This window comes from Apteryx rowi, unplaced genomic scaffold (genome assembly GCF_003343035.1).
Source record: "Apteryx rowi isolate R43461 unplaced genomic scaffold, aptRow1 scaffold_357, whole genome shotgun sequence".
NCBI classification, from domain to species: Eukaryota; Metazoa; Chordata; class Aves; order Apterygiformes; family Apterygidae; genus Apteryx; species Apteryx rowi.
The window spans coordinates 141,183-160,503 of NW_020450052.1; positions in this window are offsets into that span (position 1 = coordinate 141,183).

Below are 19,321 nucleotides of genomic sequence, written 5' to 3' on the forward strand. Positions count from 1 at the left end.
TAGACAGTGTTTATTAAAAGAAGCCATTATTCAGATGTCAAATGAAGGGGTAAGGTCACTTCTGTAATTTGTATTGTGTCTTGTATTTTCAACAAGGCTTATTCAGGAGAGTACAGGAGATAACAGGAGTAATGACCATCTCTAAAACTGAATGTCAACAGTGTAGGTGAAAGCAACTGTCTCATCATATAATACTGTCTCAAACTGTCCTTGACATTTCTACTTTGCCTTTTTGAGCACATAAGATGTACATTACCACTGGTTAACTCTTCTGCTTGCCAGCACTTTTATGGGTTTAGTGTATCACAGGTTATCTTTGAGATGCCTTGGGAAACTGAGCATGTAATAATTATACCTGCTGACAATGACACTGTCTCTTTCCCTGCAGAGTGGCAAAACTTGAGGAAGGTGAAAGAAGCCATCTGCTCTTGCCTTCTCGTGTTCTTGCACGATAGCAATCCTGATAGACAGGGCTAGGTCCAGCACACTGCAGCCGCCTCCAAAAACACTAGCCCTTCTTTTAGGGTTTGCTATACCATTGACATATGCTCCAACCAACCCAAGTGTCGTAATTCTGTACCTTTCTGTTCAACCTCCAGAAGTAAGTTTCTTTTAATTCTCTGTACCCATGTAGAAGAGTTTTAAAAAAGGTATATTCTAGTTTTGATAAAGTGTTTCTTGCTGATACCTTAGTAATTAACATCAAAATTTTGTGTTATATTAACACTGATATTGGAAACACTTGAAATCTGGGGGGTGGAAGAATGATTCTGCCGAACTCAGCTGCTGGATATTACCGTTAATTGAAATATGATTTTATCCTGGTCGCAAATTTCATTTCAAATTTATTAAAATGGTCAAGCTTATGAACAAAAAAGGCACATTTATTGCCTCAGAATTATTTTAAAAGCATATATTTTGAAACTTCTACAGCAATGAATTTTACTTCAAACATAAATTATTTGGAAATTCTAAATATATCAATACAGTTATTTTAAATCTTAATTAAAAATTAATAAAAAGCATAATTCTGGACTTCTGGAATTGTCTGAAACAAAACTGTGACTTTGAGTTGCAATATTTTGGTGGAATTGTTAAATTATTTTTTGTAAGGCATTCTTATTCAATTCTGAGCACCAAAGGACTAGTATAAAGGTTATCTTACAGAGAAACACTTTACATTTGCTACTTTTGTATTTTGGTATAAGGAAAAAATAGACGATACACATTGTTTTCAGAAACTGCATGACTTATTATTTAAAATTTTCACTTCCTTTTATAAGTTCTATTTATTTTTGTAATACTTTTGCTGAATGTGGAGCTTTCAAAAAAGAAAACTTTTTAAAGTTAGTTGGCTTTCTGACTTGAAAATTGTATGTATCTTCACATTCAGTTGCTTAAAAACATTGCTTTGGCACAACCATTATTATTATTTTCAGGAATAAGCCCATAATTAATAGAGCAAAGTCAGGACAAGTTCACTAGAAACACATTATTCAAACCTAGAGTGCTGTTTCTACTGGTTGTTCTTCCCAGAAATCAATCTTACAATGTTTAGGTGAAATTTTTAATAGATATTAAGACATCTCAGCAAAGTTCCTAGTGTTGAAATATTACCAATTGCCTTTTTACATTTGGGTTTTAAAACACATTTTTGTCTTGTCTAGCACAGTGCAGTTGTATCTCAAAATTCCTATCTAAAAAGTGCAAATATATGTACTTTGTTGAAATAATAATAAATTAAAGTTCATATTTTCTCTCTATCCTTAAGTTTTCAGCTGCAGCAATGTTACAGCTCATCAGTTCTTTCTGCCACTCGTTGCTAGTACCTAATCACCCAGGTAATAATTTATACAGAGATATTGAGGTGAACACACCCTATCCAATACATCATTGCTGCAGACTTGTCATATATTTCATACACTTGTTGAAAGTTCAGATTCCTGTTTTGTGTTTTCAAGCTTACTGAAGCATTAGGATACTTTTTTCTCCTTTTTTGTCCTCTGGAATCCTACGACAGTGATAGGGCATGCCATCTTTCTTCAGACTATTGTATAATAGCTCACTTATGAGCTATTAAAAACAAAAGTGACTGACATAAAAGTAGTCTTTTGTTAGTGTTGAGCAAAACAAATTATCCCTGATTTCTGTATAGTAAATGGTTTACTACTTTTACTATTATTAGACCTAAATTTTGCTTCTTCCTACATAGAAATGAGGGTTCCTATCGAGATGAAACCTCTGGATTCTGTAATGTAGAAGAACCCAGATCTAGAGAGCTCTGTTCCATGCAGATAAACCTAGCTACACTGTGGTAAAAGACAGATGTTGGGTTGAGATGACTATAGGGTGTTTCCCTAGTGAATTGATTCAGTGGCTAATAATTTCTGCAATAGAAGTGGTGCAAAAATTGCAGTATATGTTTCCTGCATGTCTGTTCAGAGATCTTCGAGAAGATCAGACACATGAGAGAGTTCTTAAGGTATCAAATTGCCAAATAAAAATCTGTATAAAAATGAGATTGTTATACTAGTTTGAAAATATTTCAATACCTGCTTGTTTTGAAGCATATCCAGCATTGTCTGAATATTCCCAAAAGGCTGAAAAAGATTCTTACAAACAAAACAAATATACCAAAACTTCTGTTTTGATAAACATGGCTCCTACGTCCTTAGTTAAGGTCTGTGACAGCATTGACAGTGTGTCAGGGAGAATGAATAGCAATTTGCTGGTAGTTACTACCATTATCCCCCGTTGCAAGTGTATCCATTAGCTCCAAAACCCAGATTTCTTTCTCCAGTTTCAAAGGTCCAATTCACAAGCCATGTATGTGCACCTTTTACATGAACATATCCCTTAACCATTATAGCTAGCTGAATTAATTGCATGTCCCCAAAATCTTAGCCTTTTTGTATTATGTGATCTGATAAGGATATGGAGTCTCCTTCTCTGGAGATATTCAAAACCCACCTGGATGCCATCCTGTACAACGTGCTCTAGGTGACCCTGCTTGAGCAGGGGGGTTGGACTAGATGATCTCCAGAGGTCCCTTCCAGCCTCAGCCATTCTGTGATTCTGTGATATCACTTGCATTTTATCTTCTAAAGCACCTGCTTAACCATGACTTCTGAAAGTAATTGTATATTTTTATAGAGACCCACCTGTATGTTTTTATCTAAAGCTTCACTGACTGTACAACTCAGCAATTCCCCAGATAAGTCTGTCTGGAAAGACAGCTTTCCAAGGCTTTGGTTGTATGTCTATAACAACATCATGGCACCATTCATTTATTAATCAGAACATAGTAACATTATTTCCCAGATGTCAGCTAGGTATTTTGTTTCTTCTGTTTTAAATAGATTTGTGTTGAGTAGCTGAAGAATGTGAACTTCCCATCAGTGTAATTGTAATGAGAAGCTTAGAGCAGCAGGTGCTTTAATCATGTTACAGGCAAATAACAAATTCTGGAAGAAATGGTACAATTACACTGATCAAATAAATGAAACAGATCCAACAACTTCACAGTTTAATCTATCAAAATTAGAATATTAAAATGAGCCAGAAAACCAATTCTTCTGCAGAAAGTGAAGTCAGATGAATCAAGAAACATAGTTCTTAATGTGGGGAAGGTATTCTTGTTCTCTCCCATGTCTTTTTCTTAAAGTATGTTTTAGATTTTTATTAGCTTGGACTTCTAAATCACATATGTATCTTTCACATAGCAATCTTCACAATGGCAAGTTTCTTCCAGAGCATTTTTCACTTTGCAGTGTTCCCTGTTGTGGTTATGTTCATGTCTTTTATTTATACTTAATATTATAAGCAAAATTTTTTCAGCTCACACTATGAATCTCTTTTTCTCATTGGGATGAGCTTTTACATAGGCTGGATTTATTCTCCATGTGGAATGTAGTGTCACAGGCAGACATTCTGAACTTCTGAATCTGAGCAACTGATTTTGAGCAGTCAATGACTATGATTAAGACTGGGAGGGAGAATTTTGTCTCAGAGCTTCAATATCTTCAAACTAGTTCCATGTTCTTGAGAGAATACGTATTTTGAGAAAGTTTAAGTTCCTTTATCTTGTCTTCTCTAGCTTTTCAGGTGCAAGGGAACCACAGTATATTTGTGATTCTTCATCTGAGCATCTTGATTCAATAGAGAACATGAAACATGCAACTTACTGGTGTGTTTTCTGGTGGGGGATAGAGGTTATTGATCTCAGATCCCAGCATTTACATTTTTTCAATATAATTGAACCAATATAATTGATTAATGTAATTCAGAGTACATTCTCTTGCCACTTTATTGTAAAACAGGCAGTGCATCTTTATGTCAAATGAAAACACACCAATGTGGTAAGGCAGCTGGAACTCTGGTGATATTAACTTCCTAAATCAATACAGTTGTACCATGCAATTTTTTTTTTCTCAGAAACAGTGAGTATACTAAGTCTGAGTGAGACCTTCCTCTCACTATATTATAAAAATGCCATGGTTATAAACTAAAAATACCTGATTTCCTAACTGGAAAGCAGTGTTATTTAAATAAACTGCAGAGTTATTCAGAGGACAGGCTAGAAGAAAGATTGCGTTTTAAGCTAGCAAAATCAAGATCATTCATTCTTTATCAGTCTTGGTTTATCACACATGCTGTCAAGAAGAGTTATTTTAAGAACAAAACTTTTTTTTTTTGAATGACATTATTCTCCAAAATGAAGAGCATAAAAATTCAATAGCCTTTCAAATAATTCAGTAGCCATTAGGAAATTTATCTGTGTAACTTCTTTGGGTGTATAACTGTTCTTGGTTCCTTAATTTGTTCTATTTTAGATGAAGAATGAAAAAGAAATCTCAGTTGAAGAGTTTCTATCGATCTAATTTTAATGAAGTATTCCACAGTTTGAAATATACTCATATATTTTCTTTAGTGTCTTGGGAAGAGGGAGGATGAATAAAAATTCTTTACATTCCTATCAGTGTAGTTGATCTAAAAACATTATTTCCATCCCACAGGATATTATGACATTCTAAAATTTATTTTTATTATTTGGATTGAAAACTGAAAGTGTGGATGTTTCTTACTGGACAGAAATTTGGAAAAAATGGTCACTTAAACATTACTATGTTTCATTTTGATAAATTTGCATTCCCATAAGATAAAAATAGTATTACACAAAATAACAATTTCTAATATCAAAAGAAAATTCAATAATAAAGTCCAAGTGAAATATCCCTATCTTACAGAAGTGAGCGTGCATTGTTAAGCCAAAACTAGAAGGTAATGCTGATTTATTTCATGCTTTTCCATTAAAAATATTGCTGATATAGTGGTACTTCTCTATTCTCTGATGAAAACTGTTTCACCCAGATTTACTGATAGTAACCTTCATTGAATAATTCCCTGTTCCGTAGGAGACAATGGAGATGTGTACATTTGTATGTAGTTAAGTGAGATTTCTTTTCCCCCATTTTGAAATAGTATTTCATGGAGATGGGACTGATCACTGATACAGGATATATTCTTCTCTCAAGATTTTTTCATCTGATTTTTTTTTTCCTTTAAAATATTGAATCTTTTCTAGAGATTTAGTGTGATAATAGGATCAAAGGAAACTATTTGCTAATCAGGCACAAAATCTTGCAGTCAGTGAAAGTCAGAGGAATTCATTGAAGTCAATGGAAGTTTTGCTATGTTAATCTCCCTTGCTTTCAGTAGAACTATAATTGATTTTTAAGTTTTCTGGAAATTCTAAAAAATAAAAATGTTTTGAACAGACCTGAACATTTTTTTTTCTTACAAAGGTATTATTTGTTTGGAAAATCATTTGAACAAAAATTAATCTCAAGAAACATAATGACTTTTAAACATAAAATTGAAAGAAATTTTACCATGAAAATGCAAAACATTTTATTTAAATAATGTCAAAAAACAAATATATGATCTTTAGCTGCCTAGTGAAATTGAAGTAGTTTTGCAAAACACTCATCATTGCTTAGCCTGCATTTTCAGCTACATGGACTTTTCAGCTGAAAATGTTTACCCTGTTCTACTTTTGAGTTATCCCAAAATACTCTTAGGGAAAAAAAAAAAGGCAGAAAAAAAAGCTTGTCTTGCTACCTTTTCATCTTAGCTCACACTCACTTGTTCATATTTTTGATCAAACAGTTTGTCTAATGTTTTGCATAGCAGCTGTGTCTCCAGTGTCTGTAGCCACTGATGCAAATGCAGGCTGAAGAGCTGGTAGCATCCATAGACACTTTCCCCATGAACACAGCTGATAAGCACATCTTATTTAGGAGGGAATTGATTGTGAAGTCCTTTGAGGCTAGTTCTTTTAGTTCTTTAGTCCATGTGGTTATCGTTCTAGCAAAGCAATTGGAGGCTGCTGAAGTGTAAAATGAGACTGATTCACCCCATAATTCTATTGCAGAGTCTGCTTGTTTTTCCTGTCTGTCAAGTTATTGGGGAAGAATTAATTCCTCCTCAACAATAATGATATTCTTTGTGGTTACCAGAGGATTGGGTTAACTTTGATGTTAGCTTTAGGTGCCACAAATGACTTGTCTTTTAGGAGCAGGTGATATTTGGAAATGGCTTATGAAAGCCTTTGCGTTTAGAAATCTGTCTTCTCTTCCATGGTTGTAATAGGATGGGTATATTATTTTATGTCCATTTTTACACTTTCCAGTAAGTTACCCTTTGTGGTGTCATTCTGAGGTTATGATGTGGACTCAGATTCAGTATGGGCTCTTTTGGTTTTCACTGTTTCAACACAGTAAGAGATCTAATAGGAGTGTTTTGTTTCCTACTTAAAGAGAAAAAGCAGAGAGGACAGTTTTAGTGACCTAGACATAGTATTAGTTTACAAAAAAAAAAATTGCTAGGAGTGATCATGAAGGCAGAAAAAGAAGACATATTGAGAGCAACTGAACATATATAGTAGTCCTATAAGCAGGATGGAAAAAAAAATCTTCTTTTGTAAGGCTTTGGATTTTTTGCTAAAATCATCCTGTGTTATCCAGTTGAAAGCCTGACAGAATAGTCCTGCAGAATAGTTCAGTGTGAAATGCAGGAAGAACAGATTTTGGGTTGTTCCCTTTCTTTTGAACACTGCTGAGAAATTTCCCTGAGAAATGAGGGCAGATTGGAGGAATTCTGACTTTCTATTTGCACTTGTTTATCCTCTTCTTTGAGGGCCCAGAATGTCTGTCCTGAATGTTTCTGTGGCTACATAGTGGGGTATCAATGAGGATCACTAGCAAGGACATGCATTATGGGAATAATATTTTTCTCAAGGAAGAACTACTGATGAGATCACTGAAGAAAATGAAGAATCACTGCAGTCTGCCCCCTATACAGGCATATCTTGGAGATATTGCGGGTTTGGTTCCAGACCACCGCCATAAAGCGAATATCACAATAAAGTGAGTCACACGAATGTTTTGGTTTCCCAGTGCATATAAAAGTTAGGTTTACACTATACTGCAGTCTATTAAGTGTGCAATAGCATTATGTCTAAAAAACCAATGTACAAAATGTGACACAGAGACACAAAGTGAGCACATGCTGTTGGAAAAATGGCGCCGATGATAGACTTGCTTGATGCAGGGTTGACACAAACCTTCAGTTTGTAAAAAAAGCAATATCGGTGAAGCACAATAAAGCGAAGCGCAATAAAACGAGGTATGCCTGTACTCCACTGGTTTGTCTCTGAGTCAACTGCTGCTTGAATCCTTCGTATGCCCTTTGGAGAAATTTGGAAAGGTAAATGACATCAAGATGGCAATTACCACCGGCTGTTGTAGTGGTATTCTCTCATACCTTTTGCACAATAGTCTAGTGCTTGAAGTACTCATCCAGGAAATGGTGTATCTGCAGTATAGGCTGTGCTTAAACTTGAGGATGACTGAGCCTTTTCTCGCTGAACCTCAAAACTGTTGCTCTAACCAAGCCCATAAAACATGCTAATTCAGACTTTATCATCTCTCCTATGGAAGCTGAGCCAATTTGAAGCCAGGGACGAAGAGTAATGGACTGAGAAAGAAAGAAAGGGAAATTTGACTCTACTTGACTTTTCATGGCACTCAGAAGGAAAAATGATTCTGTACCCTGCTCCAGTTATTATTTTTGTCCTATATAAAATGCATAGTCATGTCAAGGGCCTGGGTTTCAAAACCTTTTCTGCCCTTTCTGAGAGCTTTAGCACATGTTAGGTTAGAATGACTTCAGTGGCTTCAATGGGAGCAGTAGGGAATACTCCATTTGAAGCAGTTCTATAACCTGGTGATTTTGGATAGAGGTTCAATTCCTTTCAGGATGAATGGAGTCTGGAATGTAAGTTTTGCACTTACTTGAGATACGTGTTTATCTTTAGACTGAAAAGGACACACTTCTGGTGGGATTCAGCTTTCAGGTTAAGATACCAGTATGCAAGTGTCCACATATCTATAGATGAGCAAAGAATATAAGCTTCAATTACCCTAATGGGATCTTTAATAGTCAGTGGAACATTAGGTGTCTGCTTTCCTTAGGGTAAGCTGAATTGCTCTGTAGGCTCCATTGGCTATACTGACCGGATTGTCTCTGCCCGTACTGGGAACGTAGACACCTGGCTTATTTGCAGAAATGTACCACTGTGGTTGTCTAAAAATAGGTGTCTGAATCTGCATTGAATCCTGCCCCAAGCTTCTTTTTCCCATCTTCATTAAATTCTTTAAAGGTCCCAAGAACATCCCTGTTGGTTCACTATTCATTCTACATCAAACTGAGCTATCTATTTTAACTTTTGCAGCTTTTCAGGGCACCTATATCTCTCTACTTGTTGGACTATGAAGTTGACTTATTCGATTGTGTTTCCTTTTGAAACCTAGATTATTGTGAGACACTGCATAAATTGGGCAGACTGGATTCCACCCTAATTGCATAATGTTCAGATTTCAACTACAGAGTGTCTTTATCATTTTGTGCATCTTTAGCTGTGTTAGAATGGCTCCAAAATTATTCCAGTAGTTTTAAAGCCAGTTTTGCTGATGCCTTTTTCTTTTCTTTTTGTGCTGATTACTGTTGTTCTTTCTTGTTCAGGAATATATATTTAAATTTCCCTGCTGCTTCACAGTTCCCACAGAATGTTTGCTTGATTGCATATTCTTTGTGGTTTCATTTGGTTTGTCTCTCTAGTGTGAGGTCCTGCAAGCAATGTTAATAGACCATCCTCCCAAGAGGAATTTATAGGTAATTTTCTTTGGTACCTGAAAGATTTATGATCAAAATATTAAACATGAATAAGAAACTGGACTAAATAAATCACAGCTCAATTCCACAGATACATGCTGATTTATTTATATGTGGGTTCAGCACTCAGATACCCCAGTTTTACTCCAAATTTCTGATGACATATGTACAGGCAGGCAGTAATTTGAGCTCAAGGCTAGGTGCAAGGGAGTCCTACATCCAAGTCACTATCAGCACCAAGTTCTTCTGCAGTTTTTGATGAGGCATTTGGGGTCAGATCCAGAAAAGTTTGTGAGCTGATGCAGTGTTCAGACTACATTAGGTACTTCATTTCACCAAAGCAACACTTAAAGTATAGTCAGTGGGCCTCAGCAGGATAATCCAAACCACCTAAATCAGCAGTCTAGACTCCCTAAGTAGACAGTGGGGAGAGGTAAGCCCCTCTGAGGGCCTATGAGTACTTTGGTTAGCAACCTATTTCTCTCCCTTGACTCCTTGGAGCATGCACACTTATAGCAATGTTACTGTGTACTGAGCAAGTGGCAATTTAGAGCCAACCAATAAGAAATATCAGGCCGAGTCTCAGAACAGTGGATAGCCTGGTAGCTTATTTTTTGCATAAAGAATTACAGTAGAGTATAAGAAAATCACTTTTTTTTTTTTTGACCTTTTGCACACAGGTGGTAAAAATTGTCAGTACATGGAAATACTGAAGAAGTGATGACTTATACCTTAGTAATGAATTTTGAATTTTATTTTTCACCTTAGGAACAACAGCAAGTACCACTCTTTCCTGGAAGTTATCTCCTTATTCCTGCTGTCTTTATATATATCAAGGATTTTCTTGTACCTGTCAGTCCTCTCTGCCAGCTATGGGGCTTTCTCTTGCTCTGTGTGCTTTTCTGCGTTATCTAGGCTGCTTTCCAGTTTCATTCAGCACTTGACAGTCCTCTTGTACTGCTTGCCTGCATTGTACTGCATACAATGATCCTGACAAACTATTAACAGAGATTTGAATGCTGCTAACCTTGCTTGCTCTTCCTTCTTGTATGCCTCCACTGTTTTAGTTGACTCCTTTCCTGGTGTGTGTAAACTATACTTCAAACTCTATCTCACAGTTACTCTTAGCAGGGATCTCAGATGTCAGAAAGCTCAATTCGGTTTAGAAATTTTGAGCCTACACTATGTTAATTTCCCAGCTGTAAATGATAACAAACTAACATCATGTTCTCAAAGGCTCACTGCTTGTCAAGTTATTTTTAAACATATCTTCTAGATGTACTCTGAAATTCATTTTAATTCTTTGCAGGCTTTCAAATAAAACTGGCAATCATTATTATGCTTTTTATGAAATAAAAGTTTGACCCTATTTTCTAACCTTGTAAAGTGATTTAAGTCAATACTATCTTGGGCTAGGAATTTCTTCTGAAAAGGAAAGCAAAAGCATGACTGTGTATAGCTCATGATGTGTGCAAAAATACTCTGCGTTTAAGGTTGTGAAGCCACCAAATTTTTGATGCTAAGTATTCTGCTCTGTTACTAGCAACATTATATGTAAATCAGAATTCAAGGTTCTGCTTTGTCTGTTATAGGCACTTCCCACAGTGAACGGGACCTGCACAAATTCTAATCCTGTTATGAATTTTGTTCATCTTAAAATGATGATCATGAATCTCAGTGGTGTTTGAGGGCTTGCAATGGTGATTAACAAAGGCTATTCCTATTCTGAAGTGCACTGAAGTATGTAATTAAACTTTTTTTTTCCTCCAGTTTGGAGCTGAGTTTTGAAATAAGAGTAGTTTGACTGAAAACTCAGTTTTGTGAAATAGTTGAGTTCTCCCCAAGACAAAGCCAAGTTCAAGAATCTGATGGTATAGCTAAAATAGCCTGAGCTTAAACTGTTAATATGAGGACCTCAGTGCTGAGGCTGCCTTTAAATTCATCCAAGGTCCTACAATTTGTGGTGGCTGCACATTTGTTTAAACTTGATATAAGTTTATAAAACTGTCTTAGCTATGTTTATTTCCTCCTGGATATAGTGAAAAGGTGAAGGATTTGCAGAAAGCCTTGCCTAAAAAAAATATAAAAGAGAGAATTTGGCACTCAGCTGCACACACTTGAATCCACTGATTTCACACCAGTCCAAATAAGATCCAATACTGGTAGAAGTGGTCTTCTTCTGGGGCAACTCTGACATACCTAAATATGGAATCATACATACACACATTTTCCACAGCCTGCAGGATAAGCAATCAGTATATGGTAGGGTTATAACAGCCCTACCTGCCTTTACCATTTCAGCCTTTTAACAAGTGTGTAAAATATCCAGGATGGGTTATCACAGAAGAAATAATCCATAGCAGTGATTTTAAATCCATGGTAATTTGTAAACTCTTAGCATTTATTTTTAATACTGATGCAATTTAAGCTCACTGCTAATACGCTTTCTTTCTGCTGTTATATTTAGTGGATGAATCCCACCAAGGCTGGGCAAATCAACCATCTACTGTTCTGAAAGTTCTCTTAAGTCCATAAAAGAAAGATAGTATGGCCCTGTGAATAGGAATGAAATCCCTGTATTTCTTGAAAACAGCAACTAATAAATAAAAGAATACACACACAAAACTTTTTTTAGGATTGGAAAACTAATGTTATATTAAGAAGTGATAGAAAACACATGTTAATGTATATATTTTAAACATAAGATGACAACTGCTTAGGGGTATGAAAAGATAATCAAGTTCAAAAAGATGTCGGCTGATAATGCTAGTCCTTAATCTGTGAGTCTTTGTCATAGAATAAGTTCAACCTATCATAATTTAAGATCTAAAAGCTCTTTTCCCAATGACAGAATTAGATGACCAGCTCTCAAGACTGCAACTTGAACGTGGCATAGCATATACTATAAGCTGTTTATTTAGGCAAGAGAGACCTGTAGAAAACATGAAAGCTTTCTTGCAAGACAGGCATAATAATGTCTGAAAGGAGACAATGTGCTTGGATTCAGCCTTTTCTTACAAAGGACAAGCAAGGGAAAGACTTCTAAAAACTATTAGAAGAAGGCTAAAGGATATTTGGCTTTTGATAAGTAATGCCATGGACTTAGTATGTGCTGGTTCCTGCTAAACAGAGATTTATTATTTAGAGAGCGCTTTAGTCTCCCCCTAAATCTCTTTTATGTTCCCTTGCCAGACTACTGAAAGAGTGTGTCCACATCCCTCACTGCACCTCTCAGCTGTAACCACAGCAATGCCCTTTCCGAATGATCTGCTGCTGGAAAAGGGGAGGTACTTCCTCATCATGTTACTCAGTGCAGGGGGCAGGCACCTATACCATTACTGAAGGATGAAAGTAGGAGAGCAGTGATATGTCAAGTATCATGACTGCTGTCTAAAGCCCTCTGAAGTTGCTGGTAAAACTCCTATTAAACTTTGTAAAGTCAGGAATGTTTACAACATTAAAAAAATATCTTTATGGAATTGCTTAAATAAATTTGGAAATACTCAGAATACTTAGGCAGCTGATGACATCCTTTGAAGAATATTACTATATGCATTTATCTTTCAAGAATCTTTGCATGCTTGTTAAATTCTTAATTATGTGGGAAAATGTGCTGGAAATTTGAATTGCTGCATATCCTGAAGCTTTAAGAAACAGGCTTGATATATTCTGGTCAGTTGATCAAGATTATAAGTAGTTATTTATCAGCTGTGATTGCTAGTGAACCACAAATAAATAGCTCTTAAAGGAAAAATAACAAATTGTTTGTCTGACCAGTTTTTACTCATTGAAAATATCCATTTCACATTAAATTCCAGTACTAATAATTCTCTGATTCTTTTTCCCTGAGAATTACAAATTACTTGATGCCCTTTTTTCCCAATTCCCTCCTCTCATTCCTCTCACACCAGCAGAGGTCTACAAAAGTGTTGTTACATTCTATTTTATGGAAAGGAAAAATAATAAAGAAGCTTCTACGTCATTTCTGTGATAACTTGTACATTAGGTCACAATTTTTAATCTATTGCTGTTGTTAATAAGAACTAGATCTAGAAATGAAAACTCTCTATTTCATTAATGGAAAAACAGAACTAGAGTTGGTTTGTTGCACAAGGAATAGAAAAAGACTTGGAACGAATTAAGTGTCATGCAACCAAAAGAACACTGCTTGACCATTTGTGGGAATTACCAGAGGCTTTCAGAAGTTGCCCTGAAAATCAGGCTTTTTAGTATTAACCCTGTCTACACCTCTAGTGTAAGAGACAGCAGATCTATCCAACGATTGCTACTGCACTACAAACTTTGTGAAAATACCTGTTTTCTGGCTCTACAGAGAAGGATTATTTTCTCTGTGGCTTGCTTACTAATGGATATAATAGAGTGACGGGGGGAACTATATTCTAAGCATCTTTTTACACTTTTATAGAAACTTTTAACTGACTTAATAGCTGAACTGGTATCAGTCAGTGGAATAAGAACTGAAACTTCCACAGTGCTTTGATTGAAACTGAACCTGACCTATTATGACAATAGTTCAATAAAACAAGATCTAGAACTCTTTTTAACTGATTGGGTCACTCTGTCTTACTGCTGGAGATGTAGATACAGTCCTGGAGAGAAAGGGGGTCTAGGACAACTAGCTGATTTTTAACAAACACCTCCTCCAAGCTTAAAAATGACCCATACCAATGAGCAGGAAATCAAGCAAAGGTGGCAGGAGGCCTGCATGGATGAACGAGGAGCTCCTGATTAAACTCAAACATAAAAAGGAAGTGTACAAGAGGTGGAAATGGGGACAAGTGACCCAGGAGGACAACAGAGAGTCTGAGCATGCAGTGAAGAGATGTAAAGGATCACTGAGGGCCGACAGCCCAAAGCCCTCCTTGAGTTGCATCTGGCAAGGGCTGTGAAAGACAACATCTGGGAAAGGCTTCTATGGGTACATCATCAGGAAGAGGAAGTGTCGTGTGAAAGGGAGGGACGGAAGGCCCTTCCTTATCTTTATAATTTACTTTTCCCTGCCAGAGCCCCCCTGTTTGAGGACTTTCCCTGGGTCAGTTTCGCAAAGTAAAAAGAATAAGATTTTATCAAAGCGACAGATACAACAGGTTCGGAATTGCTGTTGATAAATGCACTTGCTGCTACAAATTTTCTTTCTATGAGCTCAAACTAACAATTAAGCACTTTCAATAATATATTTTCCTGGGTAACGTCCGACGTTTGTCAGAGGTGCAAGTCTTACCAAAGAGGTGTCCCTGTTTGGGGGAGGGGAGAAGGAGGCTCGCTCATCAGCAGTCTCCGGTGAACAGGTTGGGGATTCAGTTTTCTTCCCTTCCAAAAACTTTAGTGAGCTCTCCTCTGTTTTATAGTTGCTGAAGGTGGGATGTGGAAGTGCGGCAGACATACTTCATTGGCCAGATTGCCATTTGCGCAGTTGTTGGGGGTATGCCCCCCTTATTTACATATCGTTATGCAGCAAAGGGCGTGATTTTTAACATGGTAATCAGGGATAATGAGGCTGGGGGTACTACAGGTAAACAGTTAGTCTGTGAGCAGCAATTATTTTTTGGGATGCAACCCTTTGTGGTCGGGGCGGACCGTGATACCTCCATATCGCTCCCTCCTCCGCCATGCAGCTGGAACAAACTATCTGGCCTTCACCAGCTAGTTCATTACTCATGTTGCAAAAGGGTGGTGTGCTTTGGCTGCCACGTACTGTTTTTCCCTTGTGCCCCCTTATCTTTCTCCCTGAATTCTCTCTTGTTCCCACATCAGGAAGACTAGGGAAAATGTGGGGCCTCTGCTGAATGAGGTAGGGGACATGGTGACAGGTGATGCAGAAAAGGAAGGGGTACTCAATGACTTCTTCACCTCAGTCTTTACTGGTAATATTTGCCTTCAGGAATTCCAGCCCCCTGAGACCAGTGCGAAGGTCTGAAGCAATGAATACTTACCCTTGATAGAGGAGGATCAAGTTAGGGGACATTTAAACAGACTGAACATACACAAGTCCATGGGACCTGATGGGATGCACCCATGAGTGCCAGGGAAGCCGGTTCCTGTCATTGTGAGGCCATTCTCAATTATCTTTGAAAGGTCATGGTGACTGGGAGAGGTACCTTAAGACTGGGAAAAAGGAAATGTCACTTCTAACTTCAAGAAAAGCAAGAAGGATGATCTGAGTAACTGTAAGCTGGCCAGCCTCACATCAAGCTCTGAGACGGTGATGGAGCAAATCCTCCTTGAAGCCATTTGCAAACATGGGAAGGACAAGAAGGTGACTGGGAGTAGTCAGCACGGATTTATGGAGGGGAAATCATGCCTGACTAACCTGCTAGCCTTCAATGATGAGATGACTGGCTCGGCAGACAAGGAAAGAGCAGTCGAAGTTATCTCAAGTTTAGCATTTTCCGTACTTTCAGTGCTGTCTCTCATAACATCCTCACTGACAAACCGATGTAGTATTGACTTGCTGCGTGGACAGTGAGGTGGATTGAAAACTGGCTGACCTGCCAGGCTCAAAGGATTGTGATCAGTGGCATGAAGTACAGCTGGAGGCCAGTCACTTGAGGTATACCCCAGGGGTTCATGCTGGGACTGGTGTTGTTTAACATCTTCTTTAATGACCTAGATAATGGGACAGAGTGCACCCTCATGAAGTTTGCAGATGACACAAATCTGGCAGGAGTGGCTTATACACCAAGTTGTAGAGCTGCCATTCAGAGGGATCTTGAAAGGCTGTAAAAATAGGCAAACAGGAATCTCATGAAATTCCAAAAAAGGAAATGTGAGGTCCAGCACCTGGGGAAGAGTACCCCCATGCACCAGTACAGTTAGGGGTCTGAAAGGCTGGAAAGTAGATTTGAGACAATGACTGGAGGTCCTGGAGGACACCAAGTTGAACATGAGCCAGCAATATGCTCTTGCAGCAAAGAAGGACAATGTATCCTGGCCAGCATTAGGAAAAGTGTTGTCAGCAGGCTGGGGGAGACGATCCTTCCCCTGTGCTTGGCACTGGTGAGGCTACACCTGGACTGCTGTGCCTACTTCTGGGTTCCCCAGTACAAGAGAGATGTGGACATACTGGACTGAGTTCAGCAAAGGGCCACTAACACTATTAAGGGATTGGAGCATCTAACATATGGGGAGGCTGAGAGAACTGGGATTGTTTAGCCTGGAGAAGAGAAGGCTCAGGGGGATCTTAGTGTCTATAAATACCTGCTGGGGGGGAGTAAAGAAGATGGAGCCAGATTTTTCTCAGTGGCATCCAGTGATGGTGGCAATGAGCATGAATTGAAATACAGGATATTCTATTTAAACGTAAGTAAAAAGGTTTTTACTGTCAGGATGGTTAAAAATTGGAACAGGTTGCCTGGGGGAGGTTGTGGAGTTTCCATCCTTGGAGAAGCCTGACTGAACAAGGTCCTGAGCAACCTGTTCTAGCTGACTCCACTCTGAGCAGTGGGGGTTGGACTAGACAATCGCCAGAGGTCCATTCCAAACTCAGTGATTCTGTGACTCTGTTAGTTTCCATTCAAATTATTATTTTTTTCTCTTTTTTTTAAATCTTCCTTATCATGGAAATGTCTTTTCAATGAAGGCTGTGTTGGAAAAGTCTAGTATTTATTCTTAAGAGAGAAAAAAGCAGGTAAAGGTATCTTTCCCTACCTTAAAAATGTCTTTGCAAACAAAATATTTCCTAAGCAAAATTCTCCACGCTGTAACAAGGCAGCCATACTGATATAATATACTTTTTAGCTATAAAAGAACAATAGATTGTACACTCCATAGTTTCTTTCATGATATAAACCTCTTTGTTAGATTTCATACACTCTTTGGGTCAAGTTACCAACATATGTATATTTTAAAATATTCATCTGAGAGAACCATGGTAGGCCAGCAAGCAGATTTACACAAGTGTTCTTCAGAGAGAGAAAAATATTGCAAAATATATAAATGCTACTGTATTATCTCTGTAAATAATAAAGATACAATAAAAGGAGAAAGACAGAAACAATGATCAAATATCTTTTGTCAGCTGTGTGTATTCTCATGGTGGAGAAGATTGTGTTAGATCTCAGTGGCAAAGTAATCTTCCTTTAAAATACAGAATATTCAGAAATGCTAAATCCAATTACATTTAATCAGATCAAGTTCTTCTTAGTGCATTCTGACTCTTTCTTCCATCTGTTATTGACATAAAAAAAAAACAAAACAAAACTACAACATTCCTTAAAGGTGCCTGTCCATTCATTTTCTGCCTCGTTCTTCCTGTTCAGGATTAACATTTCAATTGGTTCTCTTCTCTGACACAGCCAACTTTCTGAGCTCTAATTTCCATTGATGTTTAATAATTTTTACTTCGAAAACGTGTATATCCTATTTAAGCTTACTAGTAACAGCAAAATGAGTAGCAACGGTGATACACGCTCATGCCTGAATACCTGAGATGTAAGGGATGAAATGTACAGAAGCACAGCCATAATACAATAGCATTATATGATTTAGAGTGTACACTATAGTAAGCAATGTTATTGGTTGCAATGAAGGTAGAGGATCTATAACTCTCAGAGCTGTAGTATAGTTTTCCTGAAAAGTTATGAAGAAATACTAATGAATGGAGTCTGACAATGCAAGTATTGGTTTTATACAAGTAATAATAATTTCAATAATGTATATTCTGTGATTCCATAGCAGTAAAATTTGAATGAAAACCCATTCCTTGACTAAGAATTTGATTCCAAAAGATCATCTTTCATTTTAATAAGTGATGTGTGCAAGGCAACTCTCAGTAATGTAAATGAACTGTGATCTGATACTATTTTAGTATTTCTCCATAGCAGTGTCAAATAGGATAGCTTACTAGGCAGCAAATCCTATTTCAGTTGAACATAATGTCCAAAAGATTTCAGCCTCTCCAGTCAGCTGTGCTTTTTGTTTTATTTACATTATTTTCTTTGATTGCTAATCTTGAAGAACCTGATTGTTGCATAGTTATTTATGGCTTCACTTTCTATCCTCCCCTGTTTTCCTTTGTCACAACCTTATAATACAAAGTGCTACAACTGTCTTTGCCTGACAAAAAAAGTTACCAGAAAATTCTATCTGTATATGGTAGTTCATATCAATTACTTCTCCCATTGGCTAACAGAAAAACAGATCATTTCTGTAAATCTCTTTACAGTACTAGAAAAATTTTCCAGAATGGGTTTTCAAGATTCTATCATGGTTCTTCACATCAACCAACTTAGCCTCCCAGGAATCCTGTTATTGTCAAGGGAAAGAAAGGAAGAAAGATAAAGGACTGAAGGCTATGCTTCAACTGACTTTGTGACAGCCTCAGAGTACTGCCACTGGCCTCTGGGCAGCCAGAAGAGAAGCCTGTCCTGCCAGCTGCTGAAAGAGGGAAACTCACTCCAGAAAGGCACCGGGAGTATCAACCATGCTATCTGCAGTATGCACAGCTATGACAAAACAGAGACCAGGACTGAAACAAGGAGAAATGCAAGGTGGTATTATAAACCCATATTTAGGCTTCTGCTCTGAACTGTCTTTAGGTAGCAGCCCATCTCATCACTGACCACAAAAAGAATTCAGAGAAAAGAGGCAAGTTCAGTATCTAAAAACACATTACGTGGTCATATCAGAGGCAGTATGCCAATTCCACTCCCAGTCACTGTTGTGAGAAGGGGAATGAAAGTGATGGTCAACCTGCACTGGCACAATGATCTGCAAGAGCATCATTGAACCATAGTGCTCCTGTTATAACAAGTCTAAGGGAAGGGAAAATAAATCAAGAAAAGTCATTATACAATTTCAAATTGTCTACAAATGTTCTCTTTGTACACAGAGTGAATGGGTAATTTGGCCCCAAAGCTTTTTTTCCAGCCCTAGAGGCAAATTCTAGGACTTTTTAATCCAAACATTGTGCAACTGAATAGAAAGAAGCACCTGTCCTACAGCCTCCCAACACCAAAGTCTTATGTCAAAGTCTCATCCTTCTAAGCTCTTTGCAAACAGACAGTTATCATTAGCATATATTAGACTACTCATTCATAATTAGCTTGTCAGTATATGGCTATTTTAA